This window comes from Octopus sinensis, linkage group LG1 (genome assembly GCF_006345805.1).
Source record: "Octopus sinensis linkage group LG1, ASM634580v1, whole genome shotgun sequence".
NCBI lineage: Eukaryota > Metazoa > Mollusca > Cephalopoda > Octopoda > Octopodidae > Octopus > Octopus sinensis.
Genome location: NC_042997.1, coordinates 22111543 through 22136387, shown reverse-complemented (window position 1 = coordinate 22136387; position 24845 = coordinate 22111543).

Sequence of the window (24845 nt, the reverse complement as noted above, 5' to 3'; positions counted from 1 at the left end):
TATTATTATATTATATTATTATATATTATATTGTTTATTATTAATTTATTTCTTCCCCTCCTTCTTTCTCTTCTTTCCATCTTTCCTCTTTCCTTTCTTCTTTCCTTCCTCTTTTCTTCTCTTCTGGCATTTCCTTCCTACATTACATTAATTATGCTCTTGACTACTCTATGCCCATAATAAAGTTCTAGCCTAGCATTTGAAGCTAATGTAATATTCATTAAGTATACAATGCACCTATTGCATTAGATTTGAGCGTGTACCTGGTTATACATGTCCTCGGCTCTTGGAAATATTTCTTCTTCTGAAAGAAGACTTTATGCATATACGTGAACTCATTGCTATGAGTATTTGTTAAGTAACCTTTGGTGAATGATTGGGACTTGATTAGAATATGGCTTGGAAACAAGATTACAATAGGTCCAAAAAACCTGGCGCTACTCTAATATTTCATCCTTTAAAATATTCCATTAAATAACTGGCATTCAATATCACACCAATACGGCTCAGTGAAAATATGCCAGGGAAGTGATCAGTATACTAAGCAAATTTATATATTTATATATATTATATTTACATTTATATTTTCTCTATCTTTAGTGAAAGACTATGCAGAGACTGCCAAACTCCGAAGCTTAGAATTCATTACTTTTGCGGAAATAGTGATTCAAGTTAGGCTAGATACCCATGAGTCGTCATATCATAATTGATGATAGAATACCAACTAGCAGTCTGGCACTCAATTGATTTAGTCAGCATTAATTCTTCGAATTATTGATTAATCAATCGTTGGTTGAATCTATCAGTATTGATTTGTAGGTGCAGGAATTTCAGATTTATAAAGGGGAAAGTGTAATAAGATTGTATGATGCTTATGGTGTCTCGAAGGGTGATAGATTCTTCGATCGTATGACAATAAATCAATATATCTACTAATAGTAGCTTCAAGTATAAGAATTTCAAGTTTATAGAGGGAGCGGGTAACGAGATTCTTTGACGTTTATGTTGTGTCGAAGGGCATTACAAACGTGAGTGAAGTAAAGTGTCTCTAACTGAGGATGGAAACCGTGTCGCTAAGAGTTTATCTCTACTCAGCAATGTTCTTCAGACTATAATATGATATTTAGATATGAAGATTCTTAAAATCTAAATCGCAATGAATCCATAAGGATTATCACCAGTTTGTTTATCATTAATTTATTTCTTCCCCTCCTTCTTTCTCTTTTTTCCATCTTTCCTCTTTCCTTTCTTCTTTCCTTCCTCTTTTCTTCTCTTCTGGCATTTCCTTCCTACATTACATTAATTATGCTCTTGACTACTCTATGCCCATAATAAAGTTCTAGCCTAGCATTTGAAGCTAATGTAATATTCATTAAGTATACAATGCATCTATTGCATTAGATTTGAGCGTGTACCTGGTTATACATGTCCTCGGCTCTTGGAAATATTTCTTCTTCTGAAAGAAGACTTTATGCATATACGTGAACTCATTGCTATGGGTATTTGTTAAGTAACCTTTGGTCAGCCAATTCTTATGAATAGGAGGCAAAAAAAACTTTTTCCTTTCTCTCCGTCAATACTGTAGCGTAGCCATTGCCCACAACACTGAAGAATATCACCCATGATCCCTACTTAGAAAATAATACAAACTTACTTGAAAGCACAACGGGAGATAGGGAATCTCCTTACCGATTGAAAAGAAGAGCGCATTGGATAATATATAAGCGTATGTACATTGTCTGAAAACAGAACGAATAAGTCACACGACTGGAATGTCGTTAGCCATAGGTCAGCCCTATTAGGTCAGGTCAAAGGGCTAAAAACGTCAACAACTTGGGGAAGAAGAGCCTAAGCTAACGAGAGAACCTCTGTGTGATTGATCAATCTGCTTCAAATCACTCTTCATAGTTTTACAGAAGGACGCATTTAATGATGCAGTCTTGGGCAAAGAATGTCGACGAAAAGACGGGTTGGCACGACTGAAATATCTATGTTCACGAGTCTGTCCTTTCGAGGTTGATCGAAAGCTAAAGAGTTACAACAGCTTCAAACTAGTGGTGCTCATATTGTTGAACAGAAACACAGCGCAGTCCAGTGATAAGATAGAAATAACTAACCTCATCTTCCCTTCACTGATTGCTGATTATTATATTCATCTACTCAATTTTGAAATGTTTAGCCTCAGCTTTTACTTTTCATTTTATTTACATTTAATTGTAAGCCGTGAGTTTAAAATATGGATATTTCTTTTTATATGAAATATGACGGAGAGATTTTGGAAGTCCCTTGGAATTCTTTGAAAAAAAACAGAGAAATGTTGATAAATTTATCTAGTATGTAGAACACAGCAAAAGGTATTGTCGTTCTGCCACAACACCTGCCACTCACTGACGACCTAAGTTTGAAACGGTAATTGATAATTGTTCTAAGCTTTAAAGACAAAAATATAAAACTATACACTTGTATTTTGTATTGAGTTCTGCTTATGAACTCAGTTCATTTCGATTGAACCAATTTCAACACATAATGCATTATACGAGGTCTGATAAATAAGTATACGGCCTGTTGCCATAGAAACGAAGCTAAAGTACGCAGAGTAAAGCTGCTTGGCAAAAAATTGACCTAGAACTCTGCTAATCATGCGCACTAAGTTTTAACATTCTAGCTCACTTCTGCTTTTTACAGCAGTGCTTGGTAGGAAGGTATGTAGCGTGTGATCGTGGCATTGACCACAAGGAAAGTTGTCATGGTGATACCTGCTCAGAAGCCTACACAAAATTGCAGAAAGTGTATGGAGAGGACTGTATGTGCCGCACACAAGTGTACGAGTGTTTCAGACGTTTCCAAGAATGCCGAAAAAGTGTGATATTGGTGACTGTTCTGGGAGACCCGCAACCCGCAGAACTGAGAAAAACATTGCAGATGTGCGTGCAGCTCTGAGGGAAGATCGTCGAATTACCACCCGTGAGTTATCAGAGGATGTGCAGATTAGTTACGGTCCGGTTCAGTCCATTATCACTGAAGATTTGGGTATGAAATACGTGTCTGCCAAGTTTGTGCCAAAACTGCTTTCAGCTTACCAAAAAGACACTCGGATTTCAGTGGCTCCAGATCTTGATTGTGTCAAGAACGATGAAAACTTTTTGAAAACTTTGCGTAGACCTCTGAGCAGATATCACCAAGCTTTTGGCAAAATTTGATGCAGATTCTCTGTTCAACAGTCTCTGTCATGGTCAGTGCCACTGTTCGCACGCTACACACGTTCCTTCCAAGCACTGTTGTAAACAGCGGCGGTGGGCTAGGGCGTTAAAACTTAGTGCGCATTCACACCAGAGGTGAAGGTCAATCTGTGCCGAGCAGTTTCACTCTCCGTGCTTTAACCTCGTTACTATGGCAACAGTCCGGATGCTTATTGGTGAGACCATGTATATGTGTATGTGTGTGTGTGTATATATATATATATGTGTGTGTGTGTGTGTGTGTGTGTGTGTGTGTGTGTGTGTGTGCGTGTAAATAACTGTGAAAACCAATATGGTATCTATTAACTTCTTGGATACAACAATAAACCAATCTCAGACTTCTATGTACCTAACAACCAGTTCCTACACGTATTCAGATTTCAACCATTCACATAATGTTATAAAAGAAATACCTGTAGTAATAAATAAACCTATAAACAATCTCTCATCTGATTAAGCAATATTTCTCAGGGCCAGGGACAAGTGCAATCAAACACTTAAGCATACTCACTTCAAAAGTATAGTAGCATTGAAGTAATTTTCCACATAACAGATCTCTGAAAACGTTCGGGAAATTAAGCAAAATACAAAGATTGAGATGAGAAGAATGTGGCATCTCAAGTCAAAAACATGACCTATTGTTATGGGGGCACATGGAATGTTAACAAGAGGAGCAAACAAATATGTAAACCAAATTTTTAGCAGCCCTGTAGTAAGTGAATTGCAAAAGGTGATACGTATGAGTATCTCATATATTTTACATAGATTCCATTCCATGTAAATGTAGACTTATTCATTCAGCGTTTTTCTTTATTCTTTTTATGTTTTCTACACCGATATCATGTTCTTTTTTGCACGGCTTCCTACCTGTTAGAATCTTTAGACACAATACGCTGTTATCTCTTGACGTTTTTGGATGAGACCTTGGTACAGCTTGTATAAATTAAAGCGAAGACAAAGCATTTATAATATTGATAATAATAATAATAATAATAATAATAATAATAATAATAATAGGAAATAGAGGTAACTAGAATGTGGAATCTGAAAACAGAAACAATTCCTATCATAGTAGGTGCATTAGGCATGATAAAAAAATATTCAGACAAATACATAACAAAAACACCAGGACTTACAAACACATATAACATACAGAAAATTGCACTACTAGGCACTGCACACATCCTACGCAGAACACTTTCCATACAATAACCATCAGAGCATCACAACAAATCACAGCACATACCCAAGGCACACAGAGCTGCGCTCGGTAGTGAAGTGAAAGCACGCTATAAAAATAAAACTACTGAATAATAATAATAATAATAATAATAATAATAATAATAATAATAATAATAATAGGAAATAGAGGTAACTAGAATGTGGAATCTGAAAACAGAAACAATTCCTATCATAGTAGGTGCATTAGGCATGATAAAAAAATATTCAGACAAATACATAACAAAAACACCAGGACTTACAAACACATATAACATACAGAAAATTGCACTACTAGGCACTGCACACATCCTACGCAGAACACTTTCCATACAATAACCATCAGAGCATCACAACAAATCACAGCACATACCCAAGGCACACAGAGCTGCGCTCGGTAGTGAAGTGAAAGCACGCTATAAAAATAAAACTACTGAATAATAATAATAATAATAATAATAATAATAATAATAATGATGATGATGATGATGATGATGATTTCAAATTTTAACACAAGGCTTGCATCTTCGGAGCAGGGGGCAAAGTCGATTACATGCATCCCAGTGCTTAACTGGTACTTATTTTGTCGACCCCAAACGAAGGAAATGTAAAGTCGACATCGACGGCATTTGAAATCAGAATGTAAAGATGGACGAAATGCCGCTAACTATTTTACCTGCGCGCTAACGATTCTGCCAGCGCACCGCTGTAGTAGTAGTAGTAGTAGTAGTAGTAGTAATAATAATAATAATAATAATAATCATAATGATTTCAAATTTTTCCCACAAGGGCAGCTTGAGGGAGGGGCTTAAGTCGATTACATCGACCCCAGTGTTTCATTGGTACTTAATTTATCGACCCCGAAAGGATGAAAGGCAAAGTTGACCTCGCCGGAATTTGAACTCAGAACGCAGTGGCAGACAAAATGCCGCTAAGCATTTCGCCCGATGTGCTAACGATTCTGCCATTTTGCTGCCTTATAATAATGATAATAATAATAACAACAACAACAATAATAATAATGATGATGATGATGAGGGGGAGGATTATTATTGTCATTATTATCATTATCATTATTATTATTATTATTATTATTATTATTATTATTATTATTATTATTATTATTATCATTATTATCATTATCATTATCATTATTATTATTATTATTATTATTATTATTATTATTATTATAGTTAAAAAGCGTGTGGTACTACTTTTCGTTGGAGTACTTGGGTCGGTGACGAAAGCCGTCAGAAACACTTCGACGCAATTGGAATCTCTCCCAGCATTAGGAAATTGCTGAAGACGACACTTTTGGGAAGAACAAATATCCCGTAGAAAGCACTGCCCACCTGAGGTTATATAACTTGGTGGGGTGTCAATTAAACGATCTAGTGTTAACAAAATCATCGTTCTGCAAATGAAGGAATGATAAATAAATAAATAAATAAAAACTACCTATATCCCAGAGAAAGAGAGAGAGGGAGAGAGAGAGAGAGAGAGAAAGAGAGAGAGAGTTCAAATCACTGAGTCGGCTTTGCATTTTATCCTTCCTTCTATGAAATAAATACCAACGGATACGATTGTAAGCGAGGAATTTCAACCGTGTTTCGTGGTCTGCTACCATAACAGCTCCTTTATAGGATCCAGTTTGCTCAAGACATCATCAGGAGGAACCACGTCCGGTTTCGGCCCCTACTTCTCCACCGTTTTGACGTCGCAGCCCCCCCCTTTCGGAGGTGTCTTCAGCTCTGGTGTTGGGTGCATGTCTTCTTTCTTCTTTCTTCTGTTCCCTGGCCTCTTCGATATAGCGTCAACGAGTGTCAGCGGGCAACTGACTGACTTGTCAAATTTTTTCCCTTTAAATACCTGCTGCTATGCTCCAGCAGGCAGGTATTACCTACCTTCAAAAGAGTCAATACTGTTGATGAACCGTGGACAGATACCAGACGCTGACCTCAGTTCACCGAAAAGTTAAGCAAGTGACTGTGGTTATTAGCACTTGTGTGTAAGCAATATAGTGAGTCCATAAAGTCTCTTTACAATTTCAAAAAATTATTACAAAAGCAAATAAATAGATAAGCCTGTGGAAATTATTACAAAATGAGGAGGAGTCATTGAAGTTTTTTGCCTCATTTAATACATCTCTATATGGGCACCGTGAGGGCGCGTGGCTTAGTGGTTAGGGCATTCGGCTCATGATCGTAAGGTTGTGAGTTCGATTCCCGGCGACGCGTTGTGTCCTTGAGCAAGACACTTTATTTCACGTTGCTCCAGTTCACTCAGCTGGCAAAAATGAGTTGTACTTGTATTTCAAAGGGTCAGCCTTGTCACTCTCTGTGTCACGCTGATTATCCCCGAGAAATACGTTAAGGGTACACGTGTCTGTGGAATGCTCAGCCATTTGCACGTTAATTTCACGAGCAAGCTGTTCCGTTGATCGTATCAGCTGGGACCCTCGTCGTCGTAACCGGCGGAGTCTTCTAGATATGGGCACCATTAGGCGTTCGAAGCACATCAAGATGGTAATCAGTTTCTTGCCATGTTCGCTGTAGGATAGCCTCATCAATGGTGGCAATCGCATCAGTGATCCTTTGTTTCAGATCGTTGATATCCCGTATCTTCGTTCGATACATGATGTCTTTAACATAACTCCATAGAAAAAGTTCAGGGGAGTGATATCCGGGGAACGAGGTGGCCAGGGAATTGGACCATTTCTCCGAATCCACTGGTCTGGAAATGTTTAATTTAAGAACCAACGAACATGCAGTCCCCAATGTGGTGGTGCACCGTCTTGATGGAAAATGATGGTAGGTTAAAGGTCATCCAGTTGTGGTGCCACATATCAAATCAAAATGTCAATGTAAATATTTTTAGCAATTGATCTCTCTGTGAAGAAAAATGGACCAATCATTCGATTGCACCAGTGAGTCAACCCCACGTCAGACATTCACCTTAGCTCTATCTCGGTAAAGTTCCATAGTCACATGGGGGTGTTCTGATCCCCAAATCTTCACACGTTTGTTCAGTTTCCCTGAAACATGAAAGGTTGCCTCATCACTAAGACAAACTCGGTTGAGGAAGGGTGCACCCTCAGAAATTCGTTCCAACATGCTAACTGCAAACTCATTTCATTTTGGTTTATCATTTGGTTCGAGTGCCTGTAAAAATTTCATCTTCTAAGCGTACAATCGCAAGTCCTTGTGTAGGACTCTGTGCACTGTAGAACGTGGTAGCTGTTATTGTTTGGCAGTAAACGTGTGGACTTTGTAGGAGAACTAGTAAAGGCTTGTCTTACACGATCAATGTGTTCTGCAGATAATTTTGGTTGTCCACTCCTCCATTTATCCAACACTGTTCTTGTTCCTATACATTTCTTGTGCACTGCACAAATTGACGGACGTGGATGTCTTCCATATTTAATCCTGTAGTTTCGCTGGGTTTGCGCGCCCAATTTTGTTTCAGTAAACCACGATACACATTGTTCCTTTTCTTGAGGAGTAGCCACGGTTTTACCACCTTACCCGAAATTGCTGTCCTTTTGCCAAAATTTGAAATCAATATATAAATAATTACAGAAAAGTACATATATTGAATACTAGTTATGAGATAATTAATTATTTTATTATATATTTTTCAGGAACACGGAGAACAAAGCCCATCAGAGGAATTATTTCTTCAACATCAACCGACATTATGGGAAAGTTTCATCGCCTCCCACAGTGGAATGAGAAAGCTGGGCGCTGCTGTTCAGACGCTGACGAATTGTCATGGCTGACTGGACATTCAACTGTTTTGGCAACAGAAGTTTTTGGCAATGGAGACAAAAAAATACACGCACACATCACACAGCACACTCACACCACGCAGAAATACACATACAGAGAGGGTAAAAGAGACAGACAGAGGTAAGAAAGAGACATATACCTAGATGATCACACACACAAATTGAAAAAGAGAGGAAGAGAGGGAGAAGGAGAGAGAAGGAGGGAGAAAAGGAAGGAGACATGAGGAGAACAAAAGAAAATTTGAACCGGAGAAACATTAAAACGGAACATTAAAACGTCCGTGAAGGCGCATCGTTTAGTAACTAGAGGTGATGGACTTATGATCGTAAGATAGTGGTTTCGATTCCTGGACCTGGCAATTTATTGTGGTCTTGCGTAAGACACTTCATTTCACATTGCTGTAGTCCACTCAAGTAGCAAAAATGACAGGCATGGCAAGCCGGTGAAGGATGGTGGACTTGCCCGAAACACAAACACGAAGGAACTTTTGGACTGACTGACCACAGGGCTACTCTAGTCTTAAAGGATTAAAATGTTTGATGTAAAAGAAATCAGTGTCGAATCAGCGACACCAAATCAGCGGTGCCAAAACTGCTGTGCTAAAATGTCTCATACTTCACTGAACATGTTAAATGACCGAGAGTAACTTCTACCTAATTCGTTTGCTGCATGCCTACCTCTTACTATATATTGCTGAACTCTGTCAATCTCTTATTTCTTATTTCTTATTTCTTTATTGCCAACAAGAAGCTAAACATAGAAGAGACAAACAAGGACAGAAAAAGGGATTAAATCGATTACATCGACCCCAGTGCGTAACTGGTACTTAATTTATCGACCCCGAAAGGATGAATGGCAAAGTCGACTCCGGCGGAATTTGAACTCAGAACTTAACAGCAGACAAAATACCTATTTCTTTACTACCCACAGGGGCTAAACACAGAGAGGACAAACAAGGACAAACAAACGGATTAATTCGATTATATCGACCTCAGTGCGTAACTAGTACTTATTTAATCGACCCCGAAAGGATGAGAGCAAAGTCGACCTCCGCGGAATTTGAACTCAGAACGTAGCGGCAGACGAAATACCGGTAAGCATTTCGTCCGGCGTGGCCGCCTTCCTCTGTCAATCTCTTACCATATGATGGGCATCGTAGAACATATGGTAAGTGGTCTCAACTCTCTTAAACTAGTTGTGATGTTCATATCCTCCCAAAGTAGTTTAAGTTCAACCCAACTTAAAATTGTTGTGAAAGATACGAAAATTCGCTGTCGGAAAGAAATCAATCGTATATCTATCTATGTAGATAGGAAGACCCCATTGTTTTGCGTTTTGCACTCAAAATTATATCAGCGTGAATCATCGATTCTTCTGCTGATACTCCCATTTTAGCTTTTAAATCATACAAACTAATCATATGGCATGCTCATAAATTACTTGCTTGCAATTATTCTTCATAATAGTACATGACCCATCTTTGTCGTTCAACTCAACAAATGATCATGTGGAAATTATTTCAAGCACATAAACACGCACACACGTACACACACACACATACTCAAACACACAAATACGTTTATATAAATCGCACTTGTACGCACACAACTACACATCCATATCATGTTCTCTTTAATATTCGCCAATCTGATTATTGTCTCTGTACAAAGCTAGCCGAAATAAAATTGAAATGACATTCCCGCCGATATGTCTCTTCCACACCAAACATTAGCTACAACCTATATTAAGACGAAATTCAATTCAAATTAGTTGGTTCTATTCTGAAGTATTGATTTCTTTTGACTAAGTATAAAGCCTAAAGTGAGAGAGAAAGTGAAAAGTGAGGTTATGGTGGTCATGTTTTTCTAAAGAGCATTAGTGGTTGTTGTTGTTTAATTCCCAGACCAACCCTGACCGAGAAAAAGTATGATAAAAGACCTTCTACCATAAATACTCTGTCTTTTTAGTAGATATATTGCATACAGGATTGCAGTCTTCAATGTCTATTTTAAAGATAGCAGGATATCATTTGAAGGAGATTTAGCTGCTATTTCAAGGAGGTAGAACCACTGTAAAGAGGCCTCCATTTGTGGTGTGGGTAGGTGAAGGAATATTTCTTAAGGCGGCGAACTGGCAGAATCGTTAGCACGCCGGGCTACGTTCTGAGTTCAAATTCCGCCGAGGTCGACTTTGCCTTTCTTCCTTTCGGAGTCGATTAAATAAGTACCAGTTACGCACTGGGGTCGATATAATCGAGTTAATCCGTTTGTCTGTCTTTGTTTGTCCTCTTTGTGTTAGCCCCTTGTGGGTAGTAACGAAATAGGTATTTCGTCTGCCGTTACGTTCTAAGTTCAAATTCCGCCGAGGTTGACTTTGCCTTTCATCCTTTCGGGGTCGATAAATTAAGTACCAGTTACACACTGGGGTCGATGTAGTCGACTTAATCCGTTTGTCTGTCCTTGTTTGTCTACTCTATATTTAGCCCCTTGTAGGCAGTAAAGAAATAGGTATTTCGTCTACCGGTACGTTGTGAGTTCAAATTCCGCCGAGGTCGACTTTGCCTTTCATCCTTTCAGGGTCGATTAAATAAGTACCATTTACGCACTGGAGTCGATATAATCGACTTAATCCGTTTGTCTGTCCTTATTTGTCCTCTCTGTGTTTAGCCCCTTGTGGGTAGTAAAGAAATAGAAATAGGCATTTTGCCGTCGCTATGTTCTGAGTTCAAATTCCGCCGCGGTCGACTTTGCCTTTCATCCTTTCGGGGTCGATAACATAAGTACCAGTTACGGACTGGGGTCGATGAAATCGACTATCTCCCTCCCTCAAATTTTAGGCCTTGTGCCTATAGTAGAAAACAATATTTCTTCGAACGGTAATCCAAAACGGCTTGCAACAATCTAAGCTCACTTACTATTCTCTCATACAATTCAGCACGTATCAGATTCTTTTTTTAAAATTGAGTTATTTTCTAAAGCTCAATGCCAATTTCTGTGTGAATGAGTCGAGTGAATCGTTTTAGACATAACCTTTATCGATTGTGGAAGGATGAAGAATAAAACGAAATCCTAAGGAAGATTTTTAATTTGAACGAGAGGGACAAAAGCTAAACAAATCAATACAATTAAATTAGTGATCTACTCTCTCAATAAGCTTCTTAAATTTTATTATATGAAATAGAGACCCTTGCCATTTACAACAAACATTCATCATTTCGAGTTAATTTATAAATTGCTCAGCTTAGCAACATCCATAAATTTCTCTTTTTCTGAGTTTACACCAAACCTATGCAAGCGAGTGTTTATCTAAATACAAAAGTACTGTTGATTTTAGCTCAAGAAACTTGAAGTCGATATTACAAATGCTGACAGAACCAAGTCACGATTGATCTTCAAATAGCACATTTTCTGGCTCTAAATTTCTCTCGTAATAATAGCAAGTACTATGATAGATGATTTATTTGATAACATTAAAGAAAAATATATAAAAAAAATTCTCTGAAGAAATTGAACACAAACACCATAGGTATTTTTATATTAATTGAATATCTTCCAAAAGCAAAATGTTTTTCCTCATATTTTATAAACAACCCAAGATAAAAAAATCCTTTTTTTTAATTATGTTTCTGCATTTTTGTGCTTTTTCGCTTAACTGTTGCTGCTCGTGTTGTATGTAGGTGCTGCTGTAGTTTTACATGGATATCTCCTCGAGCGTGTTTACATAGGCAATATCGTTTTGTCTATTAAAGTTTTATTGTTATAAACATTACACAGATTAACTGATTGAGAAGTCCAGTATTGCTCATCAACTTGAAAATGAAGATTTACTTACACTAGTAACACTCTCTAATTATGGATGTGAGACCTGGTTAATATATGCAAGTGGATATATATTTTATGATAAACACTCAGAAGTATTAAGAATGCATCATAAAAGGGTAATTATAAGAAAAAAACCATGATGAAATTGTTGCAATGGATGCCATCAATACATAATGAAGACAGCTATCACAGAAACGAAGTTTCTATCTGGTTTTTCAATGAGCTAAGTCTCCCTTAAGCCGCACTTTACCGACTTTAAAAAAGACCCATTGATTGATATAGATATACTGGGTTTGAATAACAAATTAAATTGTTATAGCATGCATAGTTTTAATCTGAAATATTCTCGACAGTGATGGAAATGAGTTTTGGTAACTACATATAGGATAAGGTTGTAGCTAGGATGCCTGCTCGGGGATCACAGAGTTTCATTAGGGATGAGCGAAGTGACATTGTTAAGACATTTTAGTCTCTTAATTTAGCTATAAATATGCATATTCTTCCCTGGAATACTGTAATATACATGTTCATATCTAAGACCTTAAAAATCTAAGAAACATGTTAATACATGAATCTAATATTCATAACACCCCTTCAGCTTTTGAAGAAGAGGCTTCACTTTTTGATGAAGATTATACACCAGAGATATTTGTATATATTAATCCTACATGTGGGTCCATAGCTTCACAACTAATAATCACATGGATCTATAAATCATTCTCACTCAATAGTAGCAGTCACTATTTTACGATGTGGTTCGTTGAGTTGTCAAAATTTAAGCCATCGGCTCTGTATCAAAGAATATGAATTCGATGGTAAAATATCGGCAAGCCCTTAAAAATATCGATAATGTATGTAAGCGTACTGAATTAATGGCGAACCGCTTTCATTATCTAATACGTTTGGAGTCTGAATATTTTTGGTATATGTTCATTAAATACAAGGTGTCCATAAATTACCTTTAAATTCGAAAAATTCAGAAAACAAAACAAAAGTAAAAAATACGAATAATTCAGCAGAGTTTATTGGGAAATAAAATTTTATTAGAAACATCAGAACACTTGCATGTGGGCTCTATTGGTTGCACGCAACACATCTAGATGACACAGTATAATAAATTGTGGAAGCTGTGATGAATTTATGAACACCCTGCATAAGCATATTTACTGTGTCCGTTGTCTTATTGCGATGAATATATTTGAAATTAAGTTTTAAAATTGTCTATGCGTAAAACAGAAAATCGATGGATATAAAGGACAAATTAGCTTTATATTGTAAAATGAAATATGTATTATGCTTTATTTTAAGATCAGGAAATCAATGATAAAAGTAAATAATTATAGGATATATTGTTTATGTATGATAATATGGACGCTTTCAAATACTCTGCTACCATCATGCTTATGTGTTACTGTACCACCACACTTAAATTCTTTCAAGTAACTATCAAATAACTCTTTTGATGTAGCATTCATCCGATTCAAGTTTTTTATTGGTATAATACAAAAGAACTCAATACCTTGTAGCGTATGAAAGTTACCAGGATTTACAAATTTTCTACATTGGTTCATAATATAATCGTCAAATTCGTATGATGATAACTATATATATTTATATTTAAGGAAGTTATGTATTGAATATTAATTAACGTATTTAAAGAACGAAAGTATTCTATTATGAACACATTTCGTATTCAGTTTGGTACGTTAATCTCCAATATCGCTGAAATTTTAACTAAATTAACTTTCGTAATAATGAAACAGAAAAATCAGTGCTTCTTTCTATTCGTTTAATTAGTTTCGTTTAAAAAAGTTTGACATTTTACCATAAATTGTTTCTTATTATGACAGTCTGCAAATGTTTTTTTTTTTTATTTGAAAACTGCGTCGGTAAAATCAAATCATTGAATGTAAATTATAATTTTTTCTTTGCCCCTACTCTTCATGGGAAAATGAAAGAAGCGAGGCAAAAAACTGAGAAAAAGATTGATTCGGTACTGTAAGGCATAACTAATCAAGAAAATGAGAAGCTCAGGAAGTGAGATGAATGAAAAAAGCGAGGAAGGTAGACACCTACAATACATCAAATAACTTCATATAGAGATACGGCTATGATGACAGATTGAAGTAGCCGATGGAAGTGGACATGAAGGAAGTAAAAATACCCTAAAGCAGTATACATATAGATATACATCTAGGATGGATGTAGCCAGGAAGGTGATTTGGAGAAATACATCGAAGATTCACATATAAAGTTACAAAAATAGATATATGTATCAAATGAAATAAAAAAACAGAACACAAAGGATGTCGCGGTACACATGTTTCGAGCTTTATAAAACAACTTATTCTTACATCAATGTATAATGGACATAACAGATAGTTTAAAGCCCTCTTCAGCCGCATGCAATTGCTACACCAAAGACTTGTAGCACATTATGAAAATAGATGTAGATTAAAATATTATGGGTCGGATGCTAAGTGGCAGAAGCTGGGGTACGAACATATGTGCAAAACCACAACCATAGGATCTTTTCGGTTTGAACGGCAGTTTTTGAAAATAATTTCCACGTAACTAAACACTTTTAAACTTCGTATACTGGTAGAATGTGTTTATAAAACATCTTTTTCTCTTGGATTTATTGAGAAAATTCTATAGTTTGTAAGATATTTGTTGTTTATTTTTCTTCAATTTCTGCAATTTCAACCAATCAATGACGTCTATTGAGGTGAAAACATTCTGTGCCGTATGAATATGTCCCTCGTTTAAGAAACAGATTGGGTTTTTTTTTTTACATTTCTGAAGAAGAAAAGATACCCTTCCCCCCACCCCCACCCCTAACCCTAACCCTAACTAACCCTAAAACAGATTGAAATGCAATAGATCGATACTAGGGTCATAATTATGGGTTACAATTTCATATGACATTGCTAGAAAAAACTGCCGTTCAAACCGAAAAGATCCTAACAATATCCATACACGATTGCATACACATAAATAGACAAATATTCATGCATACACCGTTGCATATAAACTCTCATATACATTTCATAATATCTGAATGAATCTGACTCCTGTCAATTTCATTCAGATTTTAGAAAAACTATCTTGTACGAAATTAGTTTGATTCGTATTTTTTTCCTAGAAACTAATTATTTTGTTTGTCTAAGTAGAAGGAGAAACAATAAACTCATTAGTATAAATCCCCTCCCACGAAAAGATTGTGAACTTACTGAAGAATTAAAACAAGTTATCGGGTAACTTACGCTGTTATTGTTTTCTTTTATACTTTGACAAGCAAGGTACTTTGTCTGAAACAAATAAACTACGAATTAAACAGTAAGATAAAACAAAGTAGCTTTGTTGCTTTTAAAAATATTACTGTAAAGATACGTGATGGGAATTCCTATAGCAAAAATGTTTAGGACAAAAATAAATACAGCAAATAAGTTTCCTATAGCGAAAATGTTTATGACAAAAATACCTGTCGTGAAAAAATAACAACCGGTTCTCACAAGTAAAAGAAGAACAAAGGCAAGAAAACAAAACAAAACAAAATATAAATATGAATAAAAACAAGAAAAAGAAGAAAAGCAAAACAAAGGAAAGAATTGTTTAATTGTTTACCCTAAGCAGTGTAGACCAGCTCAGTTTTGTCTATATTACCAGAGTTTGAAACCGGCTTTTGCTGTTTTCAGACGTGTAATTTTTTGCTCCGGTAAGACCATTGTTGAAAAGTGTTGTTATTGTTACTATGTTTGAAAATTCATGTCCGATGTTACAAATGTGGCGAAAAGGGCTACATTCACGCAAAATGTAAACAGAAAGACAGAAGAAAGAACAAATACACCACCAGAGAGAGAAACGTGGCGTCCCCACCAGTCGAGGAACAGCCAGCACAGCGGGAGGAGACAGAAAACCAAAAGTAGGTCACTGTAGGCCCTCATAAAAGAAGAAAGAAGAGAAAAGACCCCTTCCCTCATCAGATACACCAACCACAAGCTCACACGAACTCAGAAATACAAACGCACCCACAGAGACATTCGCAAGCATACACCCACACATACAAACACAAACGCACCTACAAACACACACGCAACCACAAGTACACACACACCTGCAAACACACACACACACACAAACGCACACGCATCTACAAACATACACGCAACCACAAGCACACATGTGCCTACAAACACACACGCACCCACAAACACACACGCAACCACACACCTACAAACACACACACTCCCTACCAATCACCAAAGAAAAGATGCAAGAACATAACTGCAATAAACACACACGCGCCTTATTAAAGACAAGAATACAACAGATTATATCCGCAAAAATATATAACATGTATTGGTCCCTCCCCATGTCGAATTTTACACAATAGACAATATGGATTACAACGAAATAAAAAGTTATTTGCGGAGGAATTATAGTTCTACTCAGGAAAAATCTGGATTTAGAGATAAGAAGTCATTGTAGATCTGGAAGGTAGGTTGGTTGTCTTGGACGTGACACACAGCAATGGTAAAGTGTTCAGGCTGGTGGCTGTTTATGCTCCCTGTAAAACTGGACCGCCAGACTACTTCAGAAGCCTGGATAATTTTCTAGGAACGTCACACATGTTAGTATTGCTAGGTAACTTTAACACAATCTGCGATGCACGCGTAGATTGTGTGGGCTCAAACCCGGATAGAGGGCAAACCCTTGTCTCAGCGGTCTGCTAAGTCGCTTTCAGCTGGCAGACCCATTCAAACAGGATCACCCAGACGTTCCATTGTGGACATGGGCAAAAAACGATGGGTTGCCCAGATCTTATATAGACAGGATTATTGTAAGAAGTAAGGATAAGAAAATAGTTAGTTGTCCATAACACCACATTGTCAACTACAGTGATCACAAATTTGCGACCTGTACGCTTGACTTAGATAGCATGTGTAGACAGGTACTGGAAGCTAAACAAGTGGCTCTTGGACTGTGAAGCCAACACGAAATGGATTAGACAACTAGTTATGAGGGCATAACCGGCTCCATTATAAATACTAAATGGTGGTATGCCCTGAAAAGATCCATAAAATTTGAATTAATTAGGTTCAGCAAGGAATTAGCTAGAGCTAGAAATAGAGTAGAAAGGGCTCTAGTTAAGGTATTAGAAAAGGCAATGAGGTCAGGCTCTGCATCCAAAATTTTAGCACACGAAGGGTGCATTGTCAGGGCTAAGTTACGTGCAATGGAACAAGAAGTAATCGACATGACCGGATGGGCTCGAGTGGTAGAGAGCCGACGTGGTAACAACTCAACCATACGGACTTTGATGAATCTACACGGTCGTTCAGTAAACGAACCCGAGGAGATGTGTAAGGTGTTTCACGGGCATTTCACCCAGCTTTATGGGAGGGGCGGCGGACCGGAACGTGGGGAGGACCTCGCAGACTTCCTCACCGGTTCGTCGCGCCTCTCGGAGCAAGAAGCGGAATGTGGTGAAGGACCGATTACAGTTACGGAGGTGGAGGAAGCGTTATCAGACTGCGGCGGGGACACGTCCCCGGGGCTAGATGGTCTACGCTATGAATTGTATTGTAGTATGCCAAACTTGTTCGGGCACCTACTTGCATGCGACTATACCAACTGGCAGCAGAATGGGAAGATTACCAAGTCTGTGTGCGGGTGGGGGTGGGGGGTCGTGATGCTGCTAAGAAAGGGGACGTAATTGATAATTTTAGGCCCATCACTCTGCTTAACGCAGTGTTGAAGATTTTGACCAAGGTTTTAGCAAAATGGTTGGCACAGATCGTGAGTGGGCTTGTCGGGGAGACGCAAACATGTACCATCCCTAGCAGGATGATTAACGACAATCTCTATGCCTTAGAGAGGGTAAAAAGAATTCCTGGCAAAGGTGACGCAATGGTCCATTTAAACCAATCAAAAGCGTTCGATAGCGTTGACCATCAGTATCTGGTGGCGGTCCTTGCGGTGGCTGGTTTCGGCCCGACCCTCTGTGGGTGGATCCCCGCTTTATATGGCGACATCGAATCGATAGGTCGGGTGAACGGTTTCTTTTCGGAACCGTTTTGCATTGAGCGATCGGTGCGTCAAGGGTGTCCTCTCTCTCTCAACTTCTGTACGTTTTGGCCCTCGAGCCATTGCTGAGGAAGTTAGAGGCTATGAGGGGCACTCCGCGAGATGTAGGGTGGGGAAAGTCAGTTTCGGCGTATGCAGATGACATCACCGTCATAGTATCTCGGGTCGAACACCTACAGTAGGTAGGTCAGGCCATAAATGATTACGATGCGGTTGTAGGAGCAAAAATTAACTGGGATAAATCGGTCGGCTTGCAACTAGGCACCTGGAGGGGCAAGTCGATGCCGCCCGACAGCGTCATGGGACGTTGGACAGACGGTCCGGTGAAAATGCTTAGAATCTGGTTAGGTCCGGATCTCCAGATAGAGAAGAACTGGAGTGAGGTGGCGAGCAGAGTTGCTGTCCTAACGCAGACCTAGTCTGAGCGGAAGCTGTCCCTAAAAGGGAGGGCGGAGGTTGCAGGTGTGTTTATCGCATCTGTAATCACCCACCGCCTGACCATCGTCCCTTGCTCCGATTCGTGGCTGAACAAGTTGGAATGCATACTCTTTCACTTTTTGTGGAGGGGCAAGGGACCTCTTGTAAGGCGATCTATCTGCTGCCAAAAACCGCTGAAGAGTGGGCTAGAGATGGCGTGGGTAAAATGCGCAGACAAGCACTGAGGCTTAGGCACATCTGGCTTTACCTGGACGGTGAATAGGTGTAGTCTCCGTTCGTCAAACTGTTATTTCCACGGTTCAGATATTTTACTGAATTGTAACCATGGATTAAGCGTTGAACGTGGTTGGGGGCTTGGAAAGTGGAGTGTCGTCAGGCACTCGTGCTTCTCTCCCAGTCGGACATCGCTGGTGGCGGGGGTTCCATACCGTCCTTCTACCGAGGGTTGGTAGAATTCAAGTGTGACGACGTCCTGGGAGAAACCTGGGCTTCGATGAAGGTCAACTCGCCAGCCTGTGTCGAAGAACATCCGGGCCAGGGCCAGGACAATTACCTGAGGTCCCTTGGAAGGCAGTGTTACAGAGGTGCTTTACCTGTTCGAGATAAGCTCTTTAGGCATGGTTCTTCGTCCTCGCCGGCTTGTCCAAGATGCGGGAAGGACAGTGAAACTGTTCTGCACGCACTTGTACAATGTCCGAAGATTTTGAAACTCTGGGCTTATGTCGAACACCTACTGCCCCGACCGAATCTATAATTAAGATTGTTCCTCCGCCCTCCGTGAATAGGGAAGAGCAGGCTTGTTTTCTCTCGGTAGTAGCTATCGCGAAAGAAGTAGTATGGAAGACGAGAGTGAAAAGGATAGTAAAATCTTTTTTTATCTCCAGCCTTGTTTTTTTTTCTTTTCGACATGAAAAGAAAAATAAGGCTGGAGATGAAATGCCTGTCGCACAGTGTGTTTTGAAAAAGATGGAAGTCTGTAGCAAGTGTGTTGAGGGTGAATGAACCTGTTTGAGCGGGAACGTAAAAAGAAAAATAAAGTCTTCAGTGTGAGAATGTGGTTGGTGGGGTCGACCATGTCCTCCACTTCATCGTAATTAAGCATTGATTCTTTTACTTCATCGTCATTTAATTTTGCAATTTTTAACGTTCATCCTCACACTGTTACTCTCATTCGATCCCCGACCCCTTGTCTGTCTGTCCTTGTTTCGTTCTCTCTCCATTTATAACCCCTACGGTGAATAAAGAAAAGAGTTCTGTCTATAATACAATAATACGTTGATGCTGTTAGTCCATGTTACTCCGTAAGTAGCATAGGGCCGTTTTCCCAGTTTCTATGGCGTATATATTCCCCACCTGGACGGGACGTCTGTTCGTTTCAGGATTTCCTCATTTTTACTATATGAGTGGATTGGAGCCAGGTGAAATGAAGTGTTTGGCTCAAGAATATAACGCATCGCCCGGTCCAGGATCGAAACCAAGATCTTACGATCATGAGGCTAAACTCTAATCACTAAGCCATGCACTTCAACTAGATGGTGTATTAAAAATAATAATAAATGCGCCCTTTTAAAGCCTAACCAGGTTCATGGGCCCGGTTTCCCGATTTCAATGACGTATGTGTTCCCCAGCTCGACAGGACGCCAGTCCATTGCAGCGTTACTCATTTTTGTCAGCTGAGTGGACTGGAGCAACGTGAAATGAAATGTTTTGTTCAAGAACACAACGCATTAAAAAAAATCCACTCTCAGCTGCCAGTGTGGGGCTATGGATATAAGACAAGGCTTTGTGGCAGTGAAAAGAACTGCTTTCGAGTTTTAAGGTGAGATATGGCTTCCTTCCCTGGGTGGTGTTTACTGGGCTGAATGGCTGTCGTAAATCACCTTAACAACCACCTTGAGCAGTTGATCACGGCGCCAGCTTTATCCGTTGCATTTTTATGATTCACTTTAATTGCCTTATGAGGCAATTTGTTTTCGAAAAAAATCCTGATTCGATAAATTAGTATTCTTACAGAGGCTTCTCCAAATATACCCATTTTTCTTGAAAATTTCAAGAGTAACATAACATCAACAAATAGGTATTACATAGTTTGAGAAATTAGAAGTCATTGTATAAAATCATAACAGTATTCAGATGCTTTCAGCGCTGGTGACCGATCTTCGAGTCAGCTGTGATCCGTCGTCCGCAAGCAAGGTCCGTACGAATGATAAATCGGCTGAGGGGGAGGAAGGTAGCTGGTGTTTGTGGCATCCACGGAGAGGTGATCAAGAATGGTGGGCCTACTGCAGTCTTTTTCTTGTGACAGATAACTTGCCCAATCTGAAGCGGTGGCATCATACTGCCTGACTGGTAGAGGGGCGTAACTATCCCTCTCTTGAAAGGTAAAGGTGACCGTCACAACTGCAACAACTATAGGGCTGTTTGCACTCCTCTCAGTACCCAGTAAATGCACTCCTCTCTTTTCCAGAGTTATTCTAAACAGAGTGCAAAATCGTCTGCTTGCTTCTCAGTAGCCGGAGCAGTCAGGGTTCACGCTAAAGAAGTCAACTACTGACAAGATCCTGGCTTTCCGAATATTCATCGAACGCAGGCAAAGTTTTCAGTAGGCAGTAGGAGCTGCTTGCAACTTATGTCAACCTTCAAAAGGCGTTTGACTCGGTGGACAACGATGTGCTCGTCTTGCTCTATAGATTTGGACTCTGTCTGGGACCCTTAGGAGCCCCCTGTACTTTGATACTCGGATGCTTCGCAGGATTACGTGTTACCATTGGTCGGATGTCGTATCCAACTACATACCGTTATACCAATAAATGGTGGATACAGCGACGCTCTGCAACGGCGCATGCACCCACAGCTGAACTAACCTGTTGTAATGGTTGAATATCATTATCAAGATTGGAATTTTCATAATCCACATCAACATGAAATAAGAAATGATTGTCAGACAAAAATTGAAAATGAAACAACGCAAAAAGTTGTGAAACCTTTTTCGGTCTAAAATTAAGAAGGGAAGTATTTAAAAATGAAAATATTCAATTATAAAAGTATTCTGTTAGTTCGAAAGTATTCACTAATTGTATACTGATGTTTCTTAGCAGCATAAAATGGTCTCCGTGATGCATTCATGTCAAAGTTAAAATCAAAATACAAATAAGAGACAAAGCTGTGTGTGAAAGTAAGTATTCAAAACGATTTCAAAATTCGATGTGTTCTGATATTGATTTCTGAAAGAGGCATTTGGTCATATTCAAAGGGAGTGGAATAGATAGTCGATATAAATAACCAATATACTACGTGCCTGGCCTTTTCTTTTATTGCTCTAGGAAAAATAATTGGCAAGGCTGACATCGGCAGGATTTGCACTCAGAGTGTAAAAGTGCATGGCGTGGGAGGGCTCAGCGAGTATTCATATAATTGTAATTCTTTTTCATGTGAGTACTGTTTCTCATCAAATGCGCTTCTTTATTTAAAATGCAAACGTGCTTATATTTCAGTCGTAGGTAAAACATGTACATATTAGGTTGTCTCACGTGAAATGTCGCATTTGAAAAAGGAAACATTAAAATTGTTTTTAAGTTTTAGAATATCTATTTATTTAATCAAAATATGATCCTTGTTCATTTATGATCTTCATCCAACGTTCCTCCAAGGCATATATTCCATCTTCAAAGAATTTGTCATCTTTTATACAAATAAACTTCGAATACTTCAATTACCTCTTCTTTATTTAAGTATGTTTTATTGCGTATAGCAAGCTCAAAGTGTTTAAATATGTGATAACCAGTAGGAGAGATACCTGGAAAATAAGGAGGATGTATAAACTCATTATTCAGGCTTTACGGCTTGTTGACCGTAGCTTGAGAAGTGTGAAGCCGTGCATTATCATGAAGAAAAACTGGGCCATCTCTATTCACTAATTTGAGTTGCTTCTTTAAAAACTTTTTCATGCATACACTCAATTTCCTGAAAATAGGATGTTGCTGTTAGTCTTTCCTTGTTGCAAAAATCAATAATGAATAACCCCTTTTGTTGACCACCATACAGTAACCATCAACATTTTAGGGTGCAATGGTGATTTTGCGTAGTGTTTTGGTACTCTCCTGCATCTAACCACTGTCCTGTCCTGCTGTTATCAAAGTGTATCCATTTCTAATCTCATGTAATGAGTCGATACAAAAGTGGTTCTTTTTCCTGCCGAGAAATTAACATGGAACACACTGTAAGGCGTCTGTTTCTTTGAATCTCATTAAGATGATGGGGAACAGACCTATCACACTTTTTGACTTTTCAAAGTTTTTTCAAGTGTCGGGAAGCAGTTGCGAGAGATGTCTGGAGCTCTGATCTGATTTTTCGGACTGTTGTTCTCGGATTTCGTTTAACGAAAGCATTCAATTCAACCGATTTTCCCCTCCGTCTTGGCTTATTTTTAAGGCTTTCATTTCCTGAACGAAATTTTTGGAACCATCTCTGAACAGTTCTAATGTCAACAGAATCGTTACAAAAAACTCACTTGATGTTTCGTAAAGTTTCGGTGGCTGATAATATTTATCTCTCACCAGATAGAGTACATTTTTGTTGGATTTTCTATCAAAGATCAGTACATTATATATATGTATATATATATATATATATATATATATAAACGTCATTAAAGTGACAAGGGTACAAAGTGGTAGCAGTATTGCTAGAAATAAGAGTCAAAACAATTAATTAACAACAAAAACACTAAATAAGTTGAAGGAAAACAGATCTCCCTACTGAAGAATCAGATATACCCATATCACGTGATTTCGAATTCTGGTGCATAGCATCTCCATTCTCGTCATTGGTCTTACTGCGCTTAAGGTTAAGCTCAACTCGCCTCGTCAACTTATAAGAAAATCCGTTGAAAGCACGTGCTATTTCAAGACGGTAGAAGTGTATACTATAAATAATGTACGTGACTTATTAGCAATGAAAACCTAAAGGCAAATATATAAACGTCACTAAAGTGACATGGGTACGAAGTGGTACCAGTATTGCTAGAAATAAGAGTCAAAACGACTCATTAACCGCAAAAAGCACCATCTTAATAAGTTGGCGAAAGAAAACAGAGCTCCATACTGTAGTATGACAAAATACCCGACTGAAATTGATAAGGTGAGTTCAGCTTAACTCTAGGCGCAGTAAGATACACTGACGAGAATTGAGATGCTATGAATTAGAATTCGAAATCACGTGATATGGATATATCTGTTACTTCAGTAGGGAGCTTTGTCTCACTACAGTAGGGAGCTCTGTTTTTCTTCGTCAGTTTATTAAAATAGTGCTTTTTGTCGCTAATGAGTCGTTTCGACTCTTATTTCTTGCAATGGCTGGTACCACTTTGCATACTTGTCATTTTAGTGATGTTTATAAATTTGCCTTTAGGCTTTAATTGCTAATAAGCCATCTACATTATATATATATATATATATATATATATATATATATACATACATACATACATATATATATATATATATATATATATATATATATATATATATATATATATATATATACATCTATATATATATATATAGTATATATATATACATATATATATATAGGTGAGAAGTTGGTGTGTGAAAGCACGTGGTGGATGTATAAAAAATACAAAAGAGTGAAAAAACTACAGAAGGCGTGTTTTATAAGGTTAAAGAATATATTTAAGTCGTTATGTTAGAAAAATGTTATAAAATTTTGTATATAGTAACATAATTTTTGGAGAAATTACCGGTTTCGTGTAAACTTTTCAAATTTCTCAAATGTGTTTACCTACATCGTGTCATGTCTTCGTTAGATATATATACATACACATATACATACATACATACATACATACATATATACGTCGGGCAAAATTCTTACCGGCATTTCGTACGTCTTTACGTTTCGAGTTCAAATTCCACCGAGGTCGACTTTGCTTTTCACTCTTTCAGAGTCGATCAAATAAGCACCTGTTGAGCACTGGGATCCATGTGATCGACTTAACCGCCCCCTAAATTACTAGCCTTATACCAAATTTAGGAAACCATTATATATATATACAGTTGCGGCCAAAATGTTCAGAACGGCATTGTTTTCGTCAGAAAAGTAGATATAATTTTTTATCGAAGTTGTTTTATATTCTATAATTTTCACAGACAATAAATACGATATTATTTGTTATTGTCTGAGATTTTGGTGTAATTTGAGAGGATAATACAAAAGTTATGGATGATTTAGTG